Here is a 25,502-nt window from a genome sequence, read left to right as displayed (position 1 = left end):
ATTAAACTATTATCAGATGTATGATTTCAAATATTTTCTTCTGTAGGGTGTTCTTTGACTTTTTGGATAATGTCCTTTGATATATGAAAGTTTATGATGAAGTCCAGTTTATCTTTGTTTGTTTGTTTGTTTCTTGGGCTTTTGGTATCATACCTAAGAATACATTGCTATCTTTTCATGTGTCTGTTGATCATCTGTATGTCTTCTTTGAAAAAATGTTTATTGGGGCGCCTGGGTGGCTCAGTCGGTTGGGCGTCCGACTTCGGCTCAGGTCACGATCTCACGGTCCGTGAGTTCGAGCCCCGCGTCGGGCTCTGGGCTGATGGCTCAGAGCCTGGAGCCTGCTTCAGATTCTGTGTCTCCCTCTCTCTCTGCCCCTCCCCCGTTCATGCTCTGTCTCTCTCTGTCTCAAAAATAAATAAAACGTTAAAAAAAATTTTTAAAAAAATGAAAAAATGTTTATTCATGTTCTCTAACCATTTTTTAATTGGGTTGATTTTTGGATGTTGAGTTGTATAAGTTCTTTATATATTTTGGGTATTAACCCCTTGTCAGATCATATCATTTGCAAATATCTTCCCAATCAGTAGGTTGTTTTTTTGTTTTGTTGATGGTTTCCTTCGCTATGCAAAACGCTTTTTATTTTGGTATAGCCTCAACAGCTTAATTTTGTTTTTGTTTCCCTTGCTGGAGGAGACACATCTAGAAAAATGTTTCTGTGGCTAATGTCAAAGAAATTACTGCCTGTGTTTTCTTCTGGGACTTTTATGGTGTCAGGTCTCTATCACATAACCAGGGAGATGCAAATTAAAACCACAATGAGATAATACCTCAAACTTGTCAGGATGGCTAAAATAAAAAGAAATAGCAATTGTTGGAAAGGATGTGGGGAAAAAGGAAACTTTGTGCACTCTTGATGGAAATGAAGATTGGGATAGCCACTGTGGGAAAACAGTATGGATGTTCCTGAAAACACTTAAAAAAAATGGAATTACTATATGATCCAGTAATTCCACTACTGGGTATTTACCCAAAGAAAACAAAAACACTAATTCAGAAAGATACATGCACCCTATGTTTATTTCAGCATAATTTCTAATAACCAAGATATGGAAGCTACACAAGTGTCCATACATAGATAAAGAAGTAATGTGTGTGTGTGTGTTACACATATATTGGAGTAACACAGCCATAAAAGAAAAGAATGAAATATTTTAAAAAGGGGGGATGAAATCTTGCTATTTGCAGCCATGTGGGACCTAAAAAGTATAAGGCTAAGTGAAATAAGTTAGACAAAGAGAAATACCATATCATTTTACTCATATGTGGAATTTAAGAAACAAAATGAAAAAAAAAAAAAAAGACAAAAAACCCAGACTCTTAAAGACAGAGAAAAAACTGGTAGTTACTAGAGGGGAGGTGAGTGAGGGGATAGATAGATAAAAGGGGAATAAGAGTATGCTTATCTTGGCGAACACTGAGAAATGCATAGAATTGCTGAATCATTATGTTGTACACCTGAAATTAATATAGCACTGTATAATTATGTTTGAATGAATGAATTAATAAATATCTAAATAAAAAGCACTGCTAAATACCAGGTCTTGAAGATTCACTCTTACATATTCTTCTAAATATTTTTGGTTTTAGCTCTTATATTTAGGTCTTACATCCATTTTGTGTTACTTTCTTGTGTGGTGTGAGGTAGGGGTTTAACTCCATTCTTTTGCATGTAGCAATCCAGCTGTCCCAGAACCATTTGTTGAAGAGACTGTTCTTTCCCCATTGAATGGGCTTGGTTTACATTTGTCTTCTCATTTTTAGTCCACTGATCTACATGTATATTCACTTGCCAATACCAAGTATGTTGTTTGCTGTAGCTGTGTGGTAAGGTTTGTTTGTTTGTTTGCTTGCTTGCTCGCTTGCTTTGTGGTAAGTTTTGAAATCAGAAAGTGTGAGTTCTCCAACTTTGTCCTATATCAAGACTGTTATGATTCTTTGTTGCCCTTACAATTCCAGATGAATTTGAGGATCAGTTTTCCATTTCTGCAAAGAAAGGTTGTTGGAGATTATGTTCAATCTGTAGATCACTTTGGGTAGCATTGACATCTTGACAGTATTAAGTCTTTCTGTGAATTGGAGATGTCTTTCTATTTATTTAAGTTTTCTTTAATTTCTTTTGGTAATGCTTTGTAATTTTAAGTGTAGAAATTTTTCACTTCCCTGGTTAGATTTATTCCCAGGTATTTTATTCTTTTATATGTCATTGTCAATGGGATTGCTTTCTTAATTTCTTTTTCTGCTTTTTCGTTGCTGGTTTAGGAGCACAGCTGATTCTGTGTTTTGAATTTGTATCTTGCAACATTGCTGAATTCATTTATTTGCTTTAGGTGCTTTCTTTTTTTGGATTCTTTAGGATTCTCTATGATCATGTCATTTGTAAATAGAGATAGGTAAATATTTTCCTTTCCAATTATTTTGTCTAATTTCTCTGTTTAAGTTTCTTATTGATAAATACATTTATCTCTAGCTTCTTGGGGCTATAAAACCTTTAATAATATAAAACTAAATTGTAATGATACTGTAGTAGAAAGATTATTATGGCAGTGTTTGCATAGTGTTATGGTAGAATCTGACTCACTTAATGTGACCATCTTTAGACTCGATAAGTGAGTAGTAACCTTTATGTAGGTTGAAAGTAAAGGTGACAGTGAGATTAAGTATCACTCTGAATGTTGAAGAATGGTTGTCAGGAAAATGATAGGAAAGACAGTGCCTAAGGTGTTTCTGCTGAAAAGTCTATGTTTCAAAATGAACATCTGTTTACACACATCAGAAGTTTATTAATTAGTAATTGTAATCCACTTTTATAATTAGTTTTATTGGGAGTGTCTTATATTACTTACTAAATTAATTGCTATTTTTGGCTATCAGCGGGTTAATTTCTTTTTATTAACAACAGACTGTTTTTCTCTAAGCTACTAGTATGTCATTTGTGTGTCTGACAAACTAGTCAGCCTTTTAGTCTAATCAATCAAACACCTTAGTCCCCACTACTATCTCATGGGAACAAGCTGTCACAGTTTTTTTCTCATATTAAAAAAAAAGGCTTAGAAAATGCATAGAGGAAAATGAGCTCAAAAATTTAGTACAAATTACAAAAGTAAAAGGAAATATCATTTGAGACGGCAATGCATGATGATTCCTGTTACATATATGTGGACAGTATCATAAAACTCTGTTGTACAAACCTCTATGCTAAAAAGTATGGAGAACTATTGTCTCTGAAATTGAGGTAATGCAGCTATCAAGGTGATTTGAAGGAATAAACATAATTTATTTACCAAATATATTGCTCTTTGTGTGTGTGTGTGTTCTGTTCTCATTCTTCCACTAATGAAATTATTTGTATATATTGTTTCAAAATGTTGAAGAATATTCTAAAATACAAGAAATGATCATTCTGAGTTAAGTGCCTGAAGGAAAATTATGCTCTACAAAGTGATGACTCATTTCTAAAGATGTTCGAATGATAGAATGTTGATGATGTTGTTTATATTTTATATTTATTTAAACGTGTCCAATAATTCTAGGACACATACTATGTACTAAAATATTGTGTTAGTTCCTGGACTTACAGAGTTGTTCAGTATATGGTTCCTGCCTCTAGAACTTTTTTTGGAGTGTGGCAGCTACTGGACTTCTGTCTCTCAGATGAAATTACATGTCTGCACAGTGCCTACCACAAGAAGGTGCCCAGTAATGGTTGAGTGCTATTCTCTTTACCTTTTTTTCTTACTCTTCCCTCCTTTTGTATCTGTATCTTTCTTTTAAGTTTCCTGCTTCTTTCTCCTGACCTCAAAGCCTGATTTCAATGAAGGGGCATTGGGATAAATAAAAATAATAAGGAAGTATCAAATTAGTAATAATAATCAGTGTAATACTTTTTAAAAAATATATCAATTTACTAATTTTAAGAGCTAGCAAGACCTTTGCAGTCATCTTGTTCACACCTATTTTACGGATAGGGCAAGTGAGACTCTTCTACTAAACCACAAGTGTTCTGGTAGATAAAGTCTTGTCTGGTTTACTCTTCTATCACAGTACCTAGTGCAGTAGGAATCAACTGAATATTTATAGAAAGAATAACTTAGTGAATGCATATACTCCAAAGCATTAATGATGATGGAACAAAATCCACTAACCTGCTCTCTGTTCTGTTCCCTCATGTCCACTCCCAACAATACACTTCATCAATACCCAGAGAGAAAAGGTAATCATTTTTACTATTGTTGTCATGGAGCCTTCCACTTAGCCCAAGACTTTAAGTGAGCCAGGAGCCTACTTTTGCCCTCTCTTTGCATTCGTTTTTCAGTTCATTAAGGGCCAGCCCAGAGGAGTAATTTGGGGGCTTCCCTGAAGATGAGTGGAAAAGAATAGGTGTGGACCTTCTATCTCTTTCTATGACATAGAAACTGAAACAGTCATATGATTAGAGAAAAACTAATTTGGTACAAATAACTCATATTAAAGTATTTGAAAAATACAGGTCTGAGTTCCTCATATGTCATATGTATCTCTGAAAAATGAGAGGTATGAAATATCCATGTATAAATACAAGGATCTTGAAATAAATTTCCAGGCTATGAAGTATTTGATTTGCTACTGCTGGGGAAAAATGTTTTCTAACCATAAAAGTACATGTGACCTTTTTTTAAAAAAAGGATCCATCTCAATTATGAAATACAGTCATTTAAGAGATTGAAATAGAATTAATTTATTCTGGGAATCATGCCTATTATGTTAAATTTTGCTTAGTCTGATGAATGGTGAATCTGTGGTGTCCCACAGAGGTAAATCTCAATTCTACTCTTCCTGTTTCCACCTCTGTCATTTAAAACTATTTAATTTGGTTTTTCCAAATGTTCCCAGTCTTAAGACTTTGTTAGTATGCCTCAGCCTTTCTGAGTGTGCTAATCTTCAGATAAAAGGAAAATATAAAATCTTAATAAAATAAAGTATTTCTGGGTTACCACTTTTATTCATCTATTTTTTTAAATATTCATTATTTTTGAAAGCAAGAGAGACAGAATGTGAGTGGAGTAGGGGCAGAGAGAGAGGGAGACACAGAAAGTGAAGCAGGCTCCAGGCTCTGAGCTGTCAGCACAGAGCACGACACGGGGCCTGAACCCACAAATCATGAGATCATGACGTGAACCAAAGTTGGATGCCTAACTGTCTGAACCACCCAGGCACCCCTTATTCATCTGTTTTTAATTTCATTAAACACATTTCTCTCTGTCAAGAAGAGATCTTTTTAAAGAAATACTTGTTTCTTAATTTGGGTACCACTAATTTTTTTCTCTGTCCCATCATGCAGATTAATGAATGATAATTTTTTTTGCTTCCTGATTTTAGATTGATGTAGTGTGTTTCCTATGCAGTTGTCAGTGCCATATGATTCACATATATCATCTTTTTTTTTCTCTCAAAGCCTTAAACAAGTTTTATTTTATACCTGCTGTCTGTTCATTTCCAGTTCAAATTTTAGCCAGTTTGAATAAACTGTTTTTAAGGAGAATTATTACAAATTATAAAATTTAGACCTTATTTTGTTCTTTTTGTAGTAAGGACATATTTTCCTTGCAGTTTGCAAAGATAAGTGCAATAGAAGAATGTAAAATAAGTAAGAAGTACATAGGAAGTTGAAGAAAGGAATTCTGATAACTGGAAAATAGAGCCAGAGGTGAGGAGATGGACAGTACATGAAATGGATATCATGAGAGTCAATATATTTACTAACTGAAGGATACAACTTTGACTTTCAGATTCTTCTTTAAATTATTTAAATTTAAACTTAAACAGGACAATCAGCTACATAGGTAGTACTTTCAAGAAGAAACAGACCAGGTACTTAAGTAGCACATCTCTAACTCAGGAGAAAAGACGTAAATATCTGTGTATCTTCTTGGTGTAATCTAGGCTAAAAGAGGAACAAGTCCCCACAACATTATTTAAGAGAGGACATAATGGGTTTTACTAGGTTGTTTCAGTTGATATTTTTCAAAATAATCATACTGAATGCCAAAATGTGCTTCAGTAAAAATTGTCTAGGCGAGAACACCAACTTGTGCTTCAGTAAAAACTATCTAGAAGAAGGTGGTAGCAAGGAGGGGGCTGAATTTTATGGAATCCTTGAAGCACTACAGTGTCTCAGAGAACTTGATTTGGGGGAGCATTTTCATATGTTTGTATTTATTACCAAAAAAAGTCAACACCGAGATTACTTTTGTTGTAGGTAATTATAGAGCAAACATTAAATGTGTTATAAGAATCTATTGGTAGAATGAAATCACATGACACCATGAGGCATTATAAGAATAAGTTGAGTCTGTGAAATCAACTTTTTTATTGAAAGTATACTTCTATAAAATACTATATAATCTGATTACTGCTAAAGAAAAAAAATCATGAAGTGTGGCAAATGGAAATATCAGCGATATAATAGTCTCTATTTCTAGCAATATATTGACTTTTTTTTTAAGAAGACAAACTAGGAGGGAAAAAAGGAAAAAGAAGAACCAAGCCAATTTTAAAAAAGCAGGAATAAATTAGGGGGGAATGTCTGTGACCTCAAGTTTTCATTTCCAACTCTTTAAGGAACAAGCTGAACCAAATGTTTGGGTGAAAAAGTTCAGAAAGAATTGGGTTTGCAAACATAACCAGAAATGCCACAAAAAGGAGAGGAAAGGATTAATCATCTGGGGTCACAAAACCAAACAACTGGGACACTGAATTTTGCTAAACTCATTCACATGATACAGCAGCTGCCATATTTTTCTCCTACTCTTTTCAGGCAGGAAATAAATATCACTGACTACAAAACCTGTCACTGTTCAATGCGATCTTGCTGTGGCAGAGTGCCTAAATGGGAACGTGCCCAGGAATATGGACACAATTAGTATGAATAAAGCTGACCCAGGTTCCTGTAGCTTAACCTTAAGGAGACCCCATGCTGCCAATGTGAGGTAGTCTCTACTTGGCTTCTCCTCATCCGAGTGCAGTGTTAGCACATTCACAGCTGCCTAATGCGAACCAGATGCAGACCTGGGGTTCCTGTGGAAATGTGTTTGATAGCACACTCTGAGAATCTTTCCTGACCTAGTAAAATTATTAGGAGTCAATCTTTAAGAAATAGAAAGGAAGACAAAGATTTATACAGAAAGAGGCTCATCACAAATTATTGGTAATAATGAAACATTAGATACAACCTAAATGTCTAATAATAGGAAAATGGTTAAATGATGATACATATACTTGAGAGAACATTAAATAGCTCTTTCAGGTAATAATTGTTTAAGGGCAGTGTTTCTCCAAGTGGGGTCTGTGAACTACTGGGGGTCCTAGGACCTCTTAAGGAGGTGTACAAATTCAAAGTAATAATAATAATAATAATAATAATAATACCCATTGGTAAAGATCCAAAGTGTGAGCTAGATCAATGAATTTTTATTTTAACAGACTTTTTCATTGTGTTGATATTTGCACAGATGGTGTAAATGCAGTGATGGGTAAAACTGTCAGTGGCCTTGGCAGGACATGAGGCGATGGTACCCACATGTACATTGCATTCTTCACCACCACATATTCAGAGTAAACTTTTTGAAAAGTCAGTTTCATTTCAAAATGACCTTGATGAAACAACAAAAACTGATTATATTGAATCTCAACTTGTTCAGGTAATTTTTTTAATATTATGAGAAGTATGCATAAAGTACTTTTATGCCATATTAAAGTGCATGTTACCTTGTGGAAAGCACTGCAAGATTGAGTTGCATGCTAAACTAACTTCTTTTTTCATGGAATAACATTTGTATTTAAAAGAATGACTTACAACCTGTGGTCATTCAGACTAGAGCATTTGGCAGACATTTTATTGAAAATGAACAAGAAAGGCTGATAATCTCAGAGAAAATACCTGACAAGATCTCTTGCTAATGATGAAATCTGAAGTTTCATACAAAAATTAGAATTTTGAAAAACTTACATTTTCTATCATGAGCACAACAGCTTCCCATCATTTTTAAGACTTGTCTGATGAGATTTTTTTCTTAAGTTGCATAATGAATTGTTTCAACATTTGACAAGCTACATAACTCACTGAACTGGTAATTTTCTAAATGAAAAATGTGTGACACTACAAAATCATACATAGGTAAAAGATCTATACAAACTGCTAGATAGACCAATGAATTTTTAATGTAACAATGCAAAAACTTTACTGATAGGATTTCAGATTCCACTTTACAACTACACTTAAGAAACTACCACAATGTCAAGTTTTGGTGTAGTAAAAACTATCCATGATTACTCAAAAAGATATAAAAATATACCTCCCTTTTCAAAAAAAAATATACACACACACACACACACACACACACACATATATATATACACAGATATACGTAAGATTGAATTCTTTACCTTGCTAACACATACTTTTCCTTCAGTAAGATTTTGCTATCTCTTCTAAAAATATTTCCTTTTTCTTTACCCTATAAATGTGACGCCATAAGTCCTACAGTTGATAAAGGTCACTTTTCATAAAATGCTATGTATATAACATATATATATATATAAAATTATGTTTATAATATGTGTTTTTCTTAACATTTAGTGGATGTATTTTAAAATGAATTAACATAATTTAAAATTCTTCTCAAATTTAATTTTTAATATAAATTTCCCTAGCTACAAACCACATGAAAAATTCTTTGGGGTTCTCAATAACTTTTAAAGATGTAAAAAAGGTATCTTGAGAGTAAAATATTTGAGAATGATCAGCATAGGGAAAAAAGAAAATTGCAGACAACAACTCAGATTTCAAGATGCAAGTGTGTGCACGTGTGTTTATGTGTGTGCACACTGACAAAAGTTTGGAAGAAAATCCATCAAAATGGTAACCATATGTATCTCTTAATGTGACATTACTATTTTTATTTTTTTTATTTTTTATTAACATTTATTTATTTTTGAGACAGAGAGCATGAACAAGGGAGGGTCAGAGAAAGAGGGAGACACAGAATCTGAAACAGGCTCCAGGCTCTGAGCTGTCAGCACAGAGCCCGATGTGGGGCTCGAACCCACGGACTGTGAGATCATGACCTGAGGCGAAGTCGGACGCTTAAGCGACTAAGCCACCCAGGCGCCCCTCTTAATGTGACATTAAAGATAATTTTAAGTTCTTTTCTGGCACTTTGTTGTATTTCCCAATTGATCTTCATTAAGTTGTTATGTATTAGAATCTTGCGGGAGGTGAGATGGTTTTACAATTTGCAGGATACCAGGAGGCATTTCCCCTGCTTGAGCTTTGTACCACCCTGCCCCAACCCCTGGGAAGTCATTTGCCTAAGCTAAAATCTGTCCCCCTCACCAGTTTTTCCTGATTGTCCTCTGTTAGCATTTCTTCTCAAAGTTTACAGTTCAGCCTTGCTGCACTACTTAAAGTTTTTGGAGGGCTGTGCTTTTTCATAAATCTTGCTTTTGCTCTTAAGTGCTCTCTTCACTGGCCAGACCCTTCGTTCACTCTGGAGCCAGATAAACTTCTCTTCTTTGTATTCCAGTGCGTGTGGTGCGTTTTACTGTCAGAACATATAGTACTTTTTTAATTGGAATGAAATATTTTTCCATGTAAATTGCTCTATATGAAAACTCTCTCTAATTTCCTTATTGAATTCTCTTAGATACATAATCTCTTTGATTGAAACTGATTGCAATGTTGAAGTTAATTATCAGTCTTAATGATTTCCCTTAGCAATCACCTAGCAACTTACCGCTTTTTAAATCTTTTTAGACAATTTAAAACTTACAGCATTATATGAAAATCTGTCTAGAAAAAAATGGGCTTATTTTATTATGACTCATGAGTTTCCACAAATTTTTAAAAATATACTCTATTTTGGGGGATGCCTGGGTGGCTCAGTCAGTTAAGTGTCTGACTCTTGGTTTTTGGCTCAGGTCATGATCTCATGATTCGTGGGTTCGAGCCCTGTGTCGGGCTCTGCACTGACAGTGTGGAGCTTGCTTGGGATTCTCTGTCTCCCTCTCTCTCTGCCCCTCCCTTGCTGTCTCTCTCTCTCAAAATAAATAAATAAACATTTAAAAATATATATGTACTCTATTTTGGATTTATTAATATATACAGTTAAAGCTCTCAGATCTATGAATAAGTTTAGCATATACTTTAAAAAATAGGAGGAAAATAAAATTGTATTTTGTTTATTCTCAAACAGCCTATTTTAAAAACATAATTAGAAATTATAAGCACCCAAGCATACAAATTAGCATTTTATATAGGTTTCTTGCAAATAATCATTCCCTGTTGATGCCCAATAAATTTCCCACCATTTTTTCTTACATTACCTTTGTTTTATTCACACTAACCATGCTGTTCTCTGTCACAATTTGTGCCTTTACACAAGTTGTTCTGTCTTTGTGATGTTCTTCCTCCTTTCCATCTGGTAGATTTTAGTTCATGAATTCAGATTTGATAAATACAACACACCCTTCAATCTCTCCACCATATTACTCTCACCTCTGAAGCAACATGAGCCTCTTTACCTGTGTTTCTCCATTTCTGTGCAGGAAGTGACTGTATGTGCTTAATATATGCTTCTTGAAGAATTGGAATTATTTGCTTTTCTATATTCCTTCTTCACCAGAGTATAAATTATTATTTATTTTTGTATTCCCATCTTTAGCACAATACCTACCACAAAATAGGTGCTTAATAAATGTTTGCCAACAAATACATGGATGGGTTGCTAACAGTTTATGAATTATGGGTTTCGTTTTTATAAAGATGCATATAAACTGGTCTTTTACATTCTGTTGTCATTCTGTCTTTTGATTCATTAGTGAGCTAGAAATTTTAACACAGTAAACAGATTGTTGAACTAGTAAGAGTATCCCTAAGGATGCTTTAAGGGGAAATCGTGTGAAATATGGTTTGAAAGCAGAAAAGAATCTCTCAGGAGGATAGCAAAGCAATTATTGAAGAAAAATTATGAAACTGATCCCATCCTACCCTTTAGTAAACTCTAATGAAGAAAAACATTTAGCATTCTGATTCTCCAAAGGTGCTGAATGTGTCTGCTGCATGCCGTGGTAAAACTATATGATTTACTAATAACACACCCCCTCACTTATCTTCTGCATCCTGTCCTTTCTCATTGAAACAGGCTACCTCTTTCGAGGAGCAACTCTGATTTTCCTACAACACTTTCATCCACTTTGATTTCTTGGACAAAGGAAACAAATGAAACGAGGTCTTCTTGCTATGTAAGATTTATAGTAAACAGGGACAGGTTGCTGTGAAGGTCCTTGAATCCTTCCCTGGGGACTGTTTCTACCAAACAGTCACCTGTATTAATATGGCAAAATGCCTGTCTTCAGATCAAATAATTAGAACGTGGGGCTGTTATGCAGTAGAGTGCACTTTATAAGTTTTACACAGATTTTATTAGACTAGTTGGAGTCTGTGTCCAATGACTATAGATTTGAAATAGGATAGTTAGCAACAGCAATATATACACTTATACCATAAAGCTTGCATTATTCAAGACTTGTATTACTCATAATTGCATATAAACTGATTTTGTTTAGTCAGTATCTCAAATGATCAGGGAATTAGTTATTTAAAGAATTACTAGATATTTAGTACAAATAGCAAATGTATTATAAATTCAAATGGAATTTCTAATTTTGTTCCTGTATAAAATATGAATATTACTTTCTTAAAAAGATTTCATCTATACACTCATTTGGAAAAGATTTCTCTAAGAAAATAGAATGAGAGTAATAATATAAATAAAATTGTTAATCAGATTACCAATCAGAATGATAAGATTAGGTGTCAGATACCAGGCAGTGTTTTCAGAAACTTCAGGGCAAAATCTGTCATATGGATAGACATCTCAATGAAATGGTCTAGTATGAGGACAGTATTGAGAGCGGACACAATTACTCTTTCAATTAAATTCAATTTCCTGAAATTCCCAGGCTTTTGGATGCTCAGTTTTTTCCATAAATTTTAAATGATTATACTTGTAGGTTTTTTGGTATCCTCTAATGTTTGTTATTAATATTCTGGGATTTAAGCTTCTGATTATGGACTGAATTTGTAGCCCATCATGGGCCTCACTAATGAGTCTTCCAAGGGTTACACATGTAGGCATCATTTGGTATTCCTTTATTTGCTTTCAGCTTCCACAGAATATGATACACTTCAGTCAAGCTGGATGGAAATTCTTCAGGAAAACCCAACAATGATATCCCAATGTTTAGAGTCTTCTGCAAGGATTCTAGTACAAATAAATTCTGGAGCACTAAGGCAAGTAAAATATTGCTTTGGAATATAAAATGTTCATTTGGATTCCAACACCCTATGGTAAATAGTTTGAAAGATTCAATTCAATAAAATCATTACTGAAATGAATTCCTAATTGCTACTTGTTGAATTTAGGAATATAAATATGAATAGAACAAGGATCCTGCCATCAAGAGGCTCAAAATATGTTATGAGGCATCAAACCAAAAGTCAATATGGTAAGTGAAAAACAAGGCTGAGAACAAAGCTTTGAAAGCTTAGGAGTGGTTACTTCTTTCTGTCCAAGGTGATCTGGGAAGATTCACAGAGGATGCCACTTTTGTGATTAGCCTTTGAAAGTCTTCCCTTTTACATTTTATTTCTATGGAAAGGAAGAAGTAAACATAGCATTTCTGGAAACTTGCCCTATATTTCTTTGACTAATAAGTTCTTGGCCATTATAGTATGGAAAGATGGCAACTGGAATCACTCATTCTATGTCTTGGGCGTATTTAGCCCATAGAGCCTCAGTCCAAAGACTCATATATTATTGTAAACCTACAGATCCAAACCATCTGATTTTTCATCTGCCCTACATGTTATTTATGAAATTCATAGTTTGTGTTAGGCTGGGTACAGGATAAACAAATAATGCTGTCCCTGCTTTCCAGAGATTTATCCACAAATAGAATTATGAGTGAGTTCCAGACATTGTTGTTTTTAACCATCAGTTGTTTGGTCAAGACCACCATACAAATAGATTTGTCAACTATCTTGTCTAATAGTTGAATTGTAATTTAGGAATTTTTTTAAATAAGCCTTAACCTGTCTCGGGGTGCCTGGGTGGTTCAGTAGGTTGAGTGTCCAACTTCAGCTCAGGTCATGTTCTCACAGCTTGTAAGTTCGAGCCTTGTGTTGGGCTTTGTGCTGATAGCTCAGGGCCTGGAGCCTGCTTCAGATCCTTTGTCTCCCTCTCTCTCTGCCCCTACCCTACTTGTACTCTCTCTCTCTCAAAAATAAATAAACAAATTTAAGCATTAACTATCTCAGGGAATTATAATACAAATATAAAGGTAGGACACCACTCAGATTGAAGACACCCTAATATCTGAAGGTGTAATACAGTTACATTACAACCAGAGAATAATCAGGGCCTAAAGAACCAAGTTCAATATTCTGTTTGAATAATGCAGTTTTGGAGATGGGAGAAAACTTTAAAATAATTTATTATTTCCCATTATGTAGAAGGTGTAACGTGGGTTATAAGAAGGAATAATTTGTGCAATATTAACATTTTAACCTTATAGTTATATTTTATATTAAAGGTGGGACAAAAATATATGGATGGCACTTCAAAACCATGCTTTCATGATTAGTGTTTCTTAGGAGAAGGCTCAGTACAAAAAAAAAATCTAACTAGAGATAAATATATGAATAAGAGTGATAGTAAACATAATACATAGGCCCTAAATTGTGGGGGCAGCCTGTAAATGATTATAGTTTGGGCAAGACTGACTTTTATACATAAGAAAATACAGAATATCAAAATAGTTTTCTTCCAGTTGCCCAAATCCATCTTTAGTCCTGAGTTTTTGGATCTCTGTTAGTGGTGTTACCAATCATACAGCGCCTAAGTACAATACTCTCAAATCAACTTTGACAGTTGCTTTTTTCTCATCTCCTATATTAAGGCATTCATCACTGTTTAGGTTCAAGTATTCATCATCTCTCATCTAAACCTCTTGAGTATGAAGGGTTATGTCCCAAGAGATTAGATCTTTTTCTAATCTATTCTCATGCTCTGCGTTTTGTTTTTTTTTTAAACACAGATATGATCTTGTCATTCTTCTGCTTAAAACACTTTCCTAGCTTGTATCAGTTAAGGCCTTACCAGAAAATAGCTGACATACTCAAATTGGGAAATTGAGTATTTGATAAAGGGAAAGTTTGCAAAGGTATGGCCAGGGTGTAGAGAAACAGTAAGCGATAGCACAGTAGACTGGGCCAGTCATCAGGCCTGTTATCACCGTAGGCTGGAAGGAGGAAGAAGAGAGATTACTGGAGAAGGTAGCTGCAGTTTGCATAGGGCCTTTTGACAGCCCTGTGACTTCTAGCAGCCAGCAGGAACTTCATTGCAGGAAGCAGCCAGGGTGATGAAAACCCAGCTCTTCTCTTTTTCCTCCCTCAAAGTACCTCACTTTGGCCAAACATAATGTAAATTCAGATGACAAAGAAGCCCATAAATGCAATCCCTGAAGGCCAAGTCTCCAGACTCACCTTCTACCTTTCTCTACCCTCTTTAATGGAAAAGAGTGGAGGGGTGGACCTGAGGGGAAGGACAAAATGGCCAGCACTCAGCTCTTTTTTTTTTTTCTTAAGTGAATTGAAATCTCCTAAGTAGGTATTCAAAACCCTAATCACCTCTCTACAACATACTTTACTATCTGTAATTTATTGTTCCCCTCCCATATTCTATAGGTACATGAGCCATTTTTTAAACATGAGTTTCTACATTTTCTTTTTTTTTGAACCCCTTTCCACATCTCCACCTGGTTTATCTTTCAAGTCCCCATACAAATTCCATATCCCTTTTGTAGCCCTCTTCATCTATCCATCTGAATTGCTAGCTCCCTTGAATATGCTGCCTCCATGTGATGGCTCAAGACTTGACCCGTGTACCACTCACCCCACTCACATGAGAGGAGCTCTGGCTCCAGGAAGTCTCTGGTCACAGGGTAGGAAGTGGGTTACAAGAGGAGTAGAAATGTGACAGTCTTGGGACAAATACTTTTTCCTCTAAATACTCTGTCTCTTTTCTACCATTTCAGGAAAAGAAAACAGACGAGAATTAGGGGAAAAGTATCAGGGAACAGGTGGCCTAGGCTTCTCTTTAAAATAGAGAAGAAGAGAGAGGCAGAAGAGGAGGGATCACATGTGACCCAATACCATTTTTAAGGGGAGGATTTTGTATTCATTGATTGACTCATTCATTTGTGAGAGAGCAGGGGAGAGAGGCAGAGGGAGAGAAAGAGAAAATCTCAAGCAGGCTCCATGCTCCCTGTGGAGAAGGGGAGGATTTTGAAATCCTGTTCTCATTTCCCTTTTCTAGCTCAAAGCAAACAGTTAGCAAGATTGGCAGGACATGGCTACAATATACGCAGGGACTGAGATTGGGGAGTTAGGTTCCTAGATCTTAACAGCAGTATTTCTTGTGGGCAAATGCACAGTGGAAAGAGAAAAGGTTTGCAAGAATTATGAAATGACCTTGATTGTTGCCCTGGGACCAGGGCAGGCTCACTAGTGACACCGTAGCTGTAAAAGCAACTGAATTCCTTGAGGCATAGGGTAAGTGGGGTTTCGATTTTTGTTAAGGATAAGTATTCATTCCTGGGCCCAAGTTAGGTCTATCCAGGGATTTCGAACTAGAAGAAGAGCTAAACTTTCCTCCAAAGGTACACATTATCAACATGGTGTTTGTACTGGCAAAAGGTCCGGTAGAGAGGATATAATATTATAGGGATAGATACGTTATTTAGGGGCCAGGGCCACTCATTCACCCATCTCAAACAATAAGAACATCTGCATCTCCCATGGGGTTACAGGCAGCTGATTCAGCTTTTGGGATCCTAATCACCTCCTTTCTTATCAGAAATACAAATAGCAACCATTCTCTTGATTATTCTTTCCTTCCATCTTACCCCCCAAATATTTTGGTTTACATTTCTATTACACTCATCACAGTTAAACATGTATTATGAGTCAGAAAGCAGGGGTATCATATATCTTGGAACTTTCTCAAGATTAGCACATCTTAATAAATGTTTGTGGAGTTGAATCATTAGGCATTCCCAAGATCGCATTCAGGTCACATTGTTTATTTTTAACTTTAATTAGTGTATTTATTAAATTAACACAATCCTTCATGAGTAACTACCACAGTGCAGCATAATAAACAGCTATATTGCCATTTTTCCCCAGGTAAAGAAGATATCATCTAAAATAGAAAAGAAGTGGGTGTATTATATGGCTTCAGGTAAGGTAAAAATAAATAGTCCACCATTTGTATTCTTTATACTTGATTTCTAAGTATATGTTTGATTATCACATCTACTTTTTTGATTAGTGAAACAACTCTAGAAGGCTGCCATATTTGTTACTTCCTCTAAAGTAGCAGGAGTATAAATCTGCTAGATATTGGGCCATGGGGAAAGGGATACTAGATACCTTACAGAGACCTTTCATGATGACCCCCATATGGCCCCACATTACAGTGCCTTGTATAGAGTCCCTGCAGTCATGTTTGTAGTACTGGCCCTACCTCATATCTCTTCCATAGTTAATTTGACCAGAAATGGAGTCTTGACCCCAAGTAGGCTAATCAGAAAATCTACCTTTGGAATATGTACTGGGGACAAAAAGATAAAGATTTAGTTTCTCCATATGTCTGGACATGTAATGGGTACTGATACCTAGCTACTAGGAGAAACCATTTAGTAATAAAGACAGGGAGTAGAGGAAATATGTCTTCAGAGAGAGAATCACCAAGCAGAGAACCAAAAAGAAGCAGAGATGAGAAGCAGATAAGAATACCATTGGGTCCAGGTCTTCCCATCCCCATTCATTGCTATCTTTGAGCCCTGGGAAATGTACATTTTTACACTAAATTCTTTGTTTTGATTAAGCTAGCTTGAGATTCTTTCTTCCCCTGCAAAGGGTCCTCACTAATATATTTGGTAGCAAGTAGCTAACAGAAGGATCACAGAATGTATAATAAAATCTAGGAAACAAATCTCTGAAAACAACTTTAAGAGGCTTATTGCTGTATGTAGCACTGAGCTTGCAGTGCTCCATCCTATGTTTTTAAAAAAATTAATAAAATTTCTTTCAAGTCATTGAAGGGTTTCTTATGCTACAGATTGTTTTTATAAAATCTAATGGAAAATCATAAGGTTTATTTAGAGAGAGTGACAAGTTTCCTACTTACATTTATTCCTGTGCAACGCAATTTGGTATTATTTTCAGGGAGAATCAACAGACTTAAAATTTGACATGCAACTTTTTTATTTAAATGTAATCAATAGACACAAGCAGTGTTTTTGGTGATGCTCAGAAGAAATGATGGTCAATAAAGTGTCCTGTATTGGGCACCGATTATGCATACAGAGGTAGATACTGGGGACATAAAGACTGGTTAATATGGAAATAGTTAAGTAATAACACTACATGATGATGCTGTAATTGTCTTCCTGAGGACAACATTCTGACAGCTCAGTGACTAAACCTGAAGGAATGCCAGGATGTTTTTGCTTGGTATCCAAAATATATGGGTTTTGATAGCTCTGCCAGGCAGAAGGTGTGGAAAGCCACATGTTTTGGGGAAAAGGTGAGACTTTAGTCAAGTGTAGGGGCTGGAAGGGGCGGGGTGGTGGAAAGTTAAACTTGGTACAGTGGTCTTTGAACACTGTCACTTGAGTCTAAGTAACTTAGAAGAAAAAAACTATGCATCTCCTCTTATATGTTTAAGCTAGCATCTAAAATCTTTATTGTAGGTTTCGTGGTTGCAAAGGATATAATTTCTGAAATATTTTATGTGAGCTCTTTCAAATTATTGAATTTGTCTGCCATGAAATCTAAATGACAAAGTCAGTCCTGCTTTCTAATCAAATAAAACTTGATTTTCAGAAAAAGACGGACTTCATTGTTCAACTCAAATAGATATGTTAAAATGTGTTCCAGAGCAATCATCTCAATTAATTGAAATTTCACATTCTAAGTGGGAAAGGAGAGAGAAAAGTAACTTGGCAAAAGATTTCTCTCCTGCTCCCCCTTTCAGTACTTCTTAACTCCAATATCTTGCTACACGAATCTCTTTTTGGGAGGCTATATTCTCATGTCATGCCTCTATTTGTCTGCCCCCCCCATGTCCTCTCCTGTCCTCCCCCTTATAATTTATTTTAAAGAGATTCGGGATAGGTGTGAGGTAAAGCGACCACCTGTGAAAGAAGAAAGAAGAAATGAGAGAGGAGAAGTGGCAGGCCGGATGTACCTTTCTCAGTCGGAAGAAGGTATGTGAAATTTGAACATCACCTAGAAAGTGCTTGTGGCATGTACCTTGGAGAAGTATTTGAGACTTCTGGTAAGCATCCTCCAGTCAGGAGACCCCTGGTAGAGAGAACGGGATCAACTCCAGTTCTCGTCTCTCTGGTTCCTTTGAGGGGCTTCTCTCCTCAGCCCCACAAGTGACCTCAGGGCAGATGTGTAGTGAGCAATTCAGAAGATCATTAGCAAGACTGAGAGTACAGTCCTGAGTGATATTATTGTTAGGCAGTAATAGGGAATAAAACCTTTTGAGATTTTGGAAATTAGAAGAGAAGGTACTACGAAGTGTAAAGTGGACAGGGAGGTAAATCAGAGGGTCACAGACAGAGATGCTGTCTGGAACCTCAAGCACTGGACCTTGCCTGCCTCTTCCAGAGAGGTAGTTTAAAAACATCAAAGTGCTTGTTTTCATTTACAGTCATTTACTTCTACTGTGTTCTATCATCATTCTTTGATCTTGGTCCAGTTCACATATCTTGGGCAAATTTTATAACTATATTGTCGCTTTTAATGATTAAAAGTTTTTAATGATTAAAACATAGTCCAGTCCACTTGAAAGCTGTAATATCAGATTCTAACCTCAGTTTGTGTCCTGCTCCTTTCCCATTTCACACTTGACATTTGACCATGAGACACTGCTTATAGTAAGGAAGATGATGAAGGTCATGATCTGGCTTTAAGACACCCTATCACTTTTCTCGAGGGTTAACTTTCTGGTGTGGACACAGAAAGAGAGGAAATGGGAGGCTGAAATATCCTTTTTTTTTAATGTTTATTTATTTTGTGAGAGAGAGAGATTGAGCATGTGCAGGTTGGGGAGGGGCAGAGAGAATGGGAGAACAAGAATCCCAAGCAGTCCCATGCTCAGCACTAAGCCCCACACAGGGCTCCAACTCATGAACTTGAGCCAAAATCAAGTCAGAAACTTAACCGACTAAGCCACCCAAGCAACTCTGGAATATTCTTAATATCTAGTCAACTATCAGTAGGGGGCCCCCACCCCACCCCTGCCCATTGCACAATGAGTTTTTGTAGTTCTGACTTGTTTAGGTGGACTTCCCCTGTCATGGACTCCATGGTGATAGTATATGGATTATGTGTGTTTGTGTGTATGTGTGTGTTTGTGTGTGTATAAGTCAGCTTCATTTGGACCCCTTCTATCATTAAATAAAAGAAAGAAAAGAAAGACAGTTGTGTCAGCCTTCAGCTCAGCCTGGCCCCTGCTTCCCTTCCAGGAGGGGCATTACCTCACCTAAACTGACAGGTACCCAAACAACCCTACAACTCCAGTTTATCTCCGTTCTCTGTGCTTTTTCAAATGGACTGAAGAAGGAAGTTCTAGGTTCTCTTCCATTCCTTTGGAGGGTTGTGCATAACTGTGATACAGTATAATCTCTATTCCCATCTCCTGCCCTCTTACTGTTCCAGGATATATTATGCCACAGACCTTTAAGGCCAGCAGATGCAGAATACTCCCACATGGCTATCTATTTTCAGAACACTAAGCCAAAAATTATCTTAGTGTCTTTCTGCAAAAGGTACATGTGTCAAATACTCCTAAGAACTTTTCTTCTTCTACACTTTGCTTTAATGAGCACTAGGAAGCAAATTTTGCAGATTTTTCACCTTTCTTCTGGGCATTACCAATCCGAACTGTTGATTCTCTTGGGAGCCTCCCATCGTTTGATATTGGGTAGAGCTAGTGGTTGTATATCCTTCCCTTTCTTCATAGGAAAGTGGTAAAACCTCTTACCATAAATATTGCACTACCCCAAAGACAATGACTCCAAGAATGCCTTTATCTCTTCTTTCCAGTCCTTTCTTTATGGTAGACTGGAGAGATGAAAGATTGGGTGATGGCAGTATAAATGATTCTACGTCTTCCATTAGTAAGCCTCAGTGGGTTGTATCTGACCCCAATTATTAGTAGTCTTTGAAAGTTCTTCAAAATATGTGTTCTGTGGACCCTCTTATTTGCAGAATGTAGCCAGTTCCACTGAATTTCTTGTGACTCTTCTGTGAGAGGAGTTATTATTGTCACCTAAGAGTTTGATGTGTTCAGACAGGGTGATAAAGGCAATCACTTATATCTAAGCTTTTCAGCTTAAATAATGAAGTTACCCTTTATTGTTGGGACCTCAAAGTTAGGTTCCAGAATATGGAAATGACGGATACTAATGTCTTATGATGTGTAAAGTCAATGTATCTAGAAAAAAAAAAGTCCATGTGGAAGTGTAGGAAATGGTTGAAACATAATATGGATCTGGAGCTTGGAACAGAATTTCAGGAAGAGAAAGATGATTTGAAGCCATTAGCATATAGATGGCATAAAGCCTTGGAAATGAATGACATCTCCATGGAGAATGTGTAGAAGGGGAAGGGAAGCAGATATAGAGGCAAGGCCTGAGGAACATTAATAAGGTTTGGAAAGAAGGAGAGAAGAGACCAGAAGTTGAAAAAAAAAAAAAAAAAGAAAAGAAAGAGAGAGGAAAGGTTAAGAGAGAATGAACAAGGGCTCCTGGGTGGCTCAGTGGGTTAAGTGTCCAGCTTTGGCTCAGGTCATGATCTCACCACTCCTGGGTTCCAGCCCCACATTGGGCTCTGTGCTGACAGCTCAGAGCCTGGAGCCAGCTTCACATTCTGTGTCTCCCTCTCTTGTGCGCCCCACCCCGCTTGCACTCTGTGTGTGTCTCTCTCCTAAAAATAAATGTTTAAAAAAAAAGAAAAAAGAGAATGAACAAAGAAACAGATGAAGGGAAAACAGAAATAGAGTTCCTTGAAGAAAGAGTATGAAGAACAAGGACAAAGGGAAAGTATAAAACTGAAGGACAGAAATGGGAAAGAAAAGGAGAAATGGCTGTCAGGCTGTGGCATAATGCCAACGGAATTTGCTTGAGAGATGTCTCCATAGCCCCAGTTATACAGGCTGTCCCACACACATCTGTAGGAGTGAAATTTAGGCTTCTTTTTGAATGTTCTCATGAGTTGTGTTAATATGAGAACTTATACATATTGTGATGTTTAATTTTATATGTCAGCCTGGCTAGTCTGTAATGCCCAATTGTTTATCCAAACACTCATCTGGATGTTGCCATGAAGGTCTTTTTAGGTATGATTAACATTTTCAATCAGCCAAGTTTAAGTAAAGCAGATTACTTCCATAATGTGGGTGGACCTTGTTTAATCATTTGAAGACTTTAACAGCAAAGATTGAGGTTTCCAAAGAAGGAACTCTGCCTCAGGGCTACCATGTAGAAACCTATATTTGTTTCTAGTCTGATAGTTGCCTGACAGATTTTGGACTCAAGCTGGCACCATCAACTTTTACATGAATTTCCGACTTACCAGCCTGCCCTACAAGTTTCATGCTTGGCAGCCCCCATGATCACATGAGAGAATTTTTTAAGATAAATCTGTTTCATATATTAGTATTTTAAATTATATTAATACACTTAAATGATTATGTCATAAGTATATTTTATAGAAGTATGATATAAATGAACATATCTTATAGAAATATGTTTATCTTAATATATCTTATTCTGTTAAAATGTATTAATATGTTTATGTATTAATGTCCTATATTATGTATGTTAATATATTAAGATATTTAAAGATGTACATATACACACACAAGGAGAAACGTTACAATACTCATCCAATTATTTCTGTAACTCTGGAGAACCCTAATATAAGTGTGCATTCTAGCACAAAATCAGCATTTCATTTAATAGCTTTGTGTATATCTTTCTCACTAGATTACAAATTCCTTTAAGTCCAGACTGTTTCTCATTCATGTTTGTATCCATTTTGTCTGGTATATTTTAGGCACATAAGAAATTAAAGAATTAATAGATGAGTAAGATCTTCTTGATAGTAATAGATTGAAAATGTCATATCTCTTTTTTCTGATGAACACCATAATTCTGTAATGACTTCCTTAATTGATGATGTCAAGATTGGTGCCTGCTAATTACCATGATTACAGGCTGGAGATCTGAGAAGAATTCATCAAGTAGGAGTCATACAAGTTGGCACCAACGCAAATGCAGTTATCCAGTATTCTGTGACACATTGGTGTTGCTGCAAATCTAAATCTTTGATCGCAAATTCTGGCATGCAAGAGATGATATATTTTTCTTTAATTTCTTAAACTTTCACTAAATCTAATTCTGAGTCCTTATCTTGCTCAGTTCATGGAAAAGTCAATCACTTTCATTATCTGGGTGACCTGTATCCCATATGGGTGGATAGATGGGTATTGGGTAAGAACTCCCAGGGTCCTCAGTGGCACTGTAGATTGTAAGGTCTTCTTGGTTTTTTGTTTTTGTTTTGTTTTGATTTGATTTTGAATTCAAATATGCAAAACATACAGCCTTATATTAAGTTTCAGGTATATATTATAATGAATCAAAAATGTCTACACATTTCTCAGTGCTTATTAGGATAAGTGTACTCTTCTTCCATTTTATCTATTTCACCCATTGCCCACCCACCTCCCTGCGACAACCACCAGTTTGTTCTCTGTATGAGTCTGATTTTTTTGTTTCCTTTTTCTTTGTTTTGTTTATAAAATTACACATATGAGTGAAATCATATGGTATTTGTCTTTCTCTGACAAACTTCTATCACTTAGCATTATACCCTATAGATCCATCCGTGTTGTTGCAAATGGGAAGATTTACTTCTTCCTTAAAGCTGAGAAATATGCCATTGTGTGTGTGGACAGAATACTGTCCGTCTATAATGGACACTTGGGTTGCTTTCATAATTTGGCTATTGTAAATAATGCTGCAGTAAACATAAAGATGCATATACCTTTACTGGGTAAATACTCAGTAGTGGAATTACTGGATCAGATGGTAATGCTATTTTTAATTTTTTTTGACGAACCTCCATACTGTAGAGTGGCTGCACCAATATGCATTACCACCTGCAGTGTATGAAGGTTCCTCATTCTCCTCATCCTCACCAACACTTGTTATTTTTTGTCTTTTTTTAATTTTAACTATTCTGACAGCTATAAGGTGATATCTCATTGTGGTTTCAATCTGCATTTCACTTATGATTAGTGATGTTGAACATTTCTTCACGTGTCTGTTGGCCATCTGTGTCTCCTTTGGTAAAATGTCGTGACCTGACACTGAGGACCTAAATGGTCAGATCCCCTGCCCGTTATTAAGTAGATTGTTGTTTGGGTGTTGATTTATATAAGTTCTTTATTTATTTGGATATTAACCCTTTATCACATATATCATTTGGAGATATCTTCTATTCAGTAAGTTGCCTTATTGTTTTGTCAGCTGTTTCCTTTGCAGTGCAAAAGCCTTTTTTATGGTATAGTTCCAATAGTTTAATTTTACTTTTGTTTCTCTTGCCTGAAGAGACATATCTAGAAAAATGTTTCAATGGCTGTCTTCAAAGATTACTTCCTATGTTTTCTTGTATGAATTTGTTGGTTTCAGGTGTCACATTTAGATTTTCAGTCCATTTTGAGGTTCTTTTTTGTTTGTTTTTGGTATGGTCAATTTCTTTCTTTTGCATATAACTGTCCAGTTTTCCCAGCACCATTTATTGAAGAGATGTTCTTTTTCCCACTGTATACTCTTGTCTACTTTGTTGTAGATTAATTGACCATATAAGAATGGGTTTACTTTTGGGCTCTCTATTCTGTTGATCTATGTGTCTGTTTTTATGCCAGTAGCATACTGTTTTGATTACTACAGCTTTGTAGTTTATCTTGATATCTGGGATTGTAATACCTCCAGTTTTCTTCTGTTTTCAAGATGACTTCAGCTATTTGGGGTCTTTTGTAGCGCCATATAAATTTTAGGATTATGTGTTCTAGTTCCATGAAAAATGATATTGGTATTTTGATAGTGGTTGCTTTAAAACTATAGATTACTTGGGTAGTATGGACATTTTAACAGTGTTGGTTCTCCCAGTTCATGAGCTTGGAATGTCATTCCATTTGTTTCTGTGATCTTTAATTTCATTCATGAATGTGTTAAAAGAGGTTTCAGAGTAAGGATCTTTCACTTTGGTTAAGTTCATTCTTGGTATTTTATTATTTTTGGTGCAGTTATAAACAGGATTATTTTATTAATTTCCCTTTCTGCTACTTCATTATTAGTGTATAGAAATGCAGTCGATTTCCAAATGTTAAGTATGTATCTTGTAACTTTACTGAATTAATTTATCATGTTCTGTTAGTTTTTGGTGGAGTATTTAGGGTTTTCTATAGATAGTATCCTGTCATCTGCAAATATTGAACCTTTTACTTCTTCATTACAAATTTGGATGCCTTTTATTTCTTTTTCTTGTCTGATTGCTATGGCTAGGATTTCCAGTACTCTATTGAATAAAAGTGGTGAGAGTGGACATCCTTGTCTTATTCCTTATCTAATGGGACAAGCTCTCAGTTTTTCACCATTGAGTATGTTGTAAACTGTGGGGTTTTTTTCATATATGGCCTTTATTATGTTGCGGTATGTTCCTCTAAACCCATTTTCTTGAGTTTTTATCATGAGTCAGTGTCATACTTTGTCAAATGGTTTTTCTGCATTTATTGAGATGATCCTATGGTTATTATTCTTTCTCATGTTAATGTGATAGATCATATTGATTGATTTGTAAATACTGAACCACAGTTATCTCTGGAATAAATCCCACTGGATCATGGTAAATGCATTTTTAGAGGTATTGTTGGATTTGATTTGCTAATATTTGTTGAGGATTTTTAAACCTATGTCATCAGAGAGACTGGCCTGTAGTTTGGTTTTTTTGTAGTGCCTTTAAGCTGGTCTTGTTATGAGGGTAATGCTGGCTTTGTCCAATGAATAGAAATCTTTTTTTCATCTTCTATTTTTTGGAATACTTTGAGAAGACTAGGTATTAACTTTTCATTAAATGTTTGGTAGAATTCACCTTTGAAGCCATCTGGTCCTGGACTTTTGTTTGCTGGGAATTTTTTTTTTGATTATTGAATCAATTTATTTGATAGTAATTGATCTGTTCAAATTTTGTATTTCTTCCT

The 25,502-nt window shown here is 35.8% G+C and overlaps 1 protein-coding gene and 1 long non-coding RNA gene across 4 annotated transcripts in view; one reads left to right on the top strand and one right to left on the bottom strand.

Annotated features, from left to right (window-relative positions):
• The window catches only part of MALRD1 (MAM and LDL receptor class A domain containing 1), a 754,681-nt gene that overhangs the window by 7,817 nt on the left and 721,362 nt on the right, over nt 1-25,502 (bottom strand). The gene's annotated exons all lie outside the window — the stretch shown is intronic.
• The window catches only part of LOC128316295 (uncharacterized), a 58,520-nt gene continuing 49,361 nt past the window's right edge, over nt 16,344-25,502 (top strand). Inside the window, exons 1-2 of the long non-coding RNA XR_008299940.1 lie at nt 16,344-16,400; nt 18,328-18,432. This is a non-coding gene — a long non-coding RNA (uncharacterized LOC128316295). The remainder of the gene's footprint in view (nt 16,401-18,327; nt 18,433-25,502) is intronic.

The sequence above is a fragment of the Acinonyx jubatus genome, chromosome B4, assembly GCF_027475565.1.
Source record: "Acinonyx jubatus isolate Ajub_Pintada_27869175 chromosome B4, VMU_Ajub_asm_v1.0, whole genome shotgun sequence".
Lineage (NCBI taxonomy): Eukaryota > Metazoa > Chordata > Mammalia > Carnivora > Felidae > Acinonyx > Acinonyx jubatus.
Note: the sequence above shows the minus strand (reverse complement) of the source record. Positions and strands in the feature narration are given on the sequence as shown.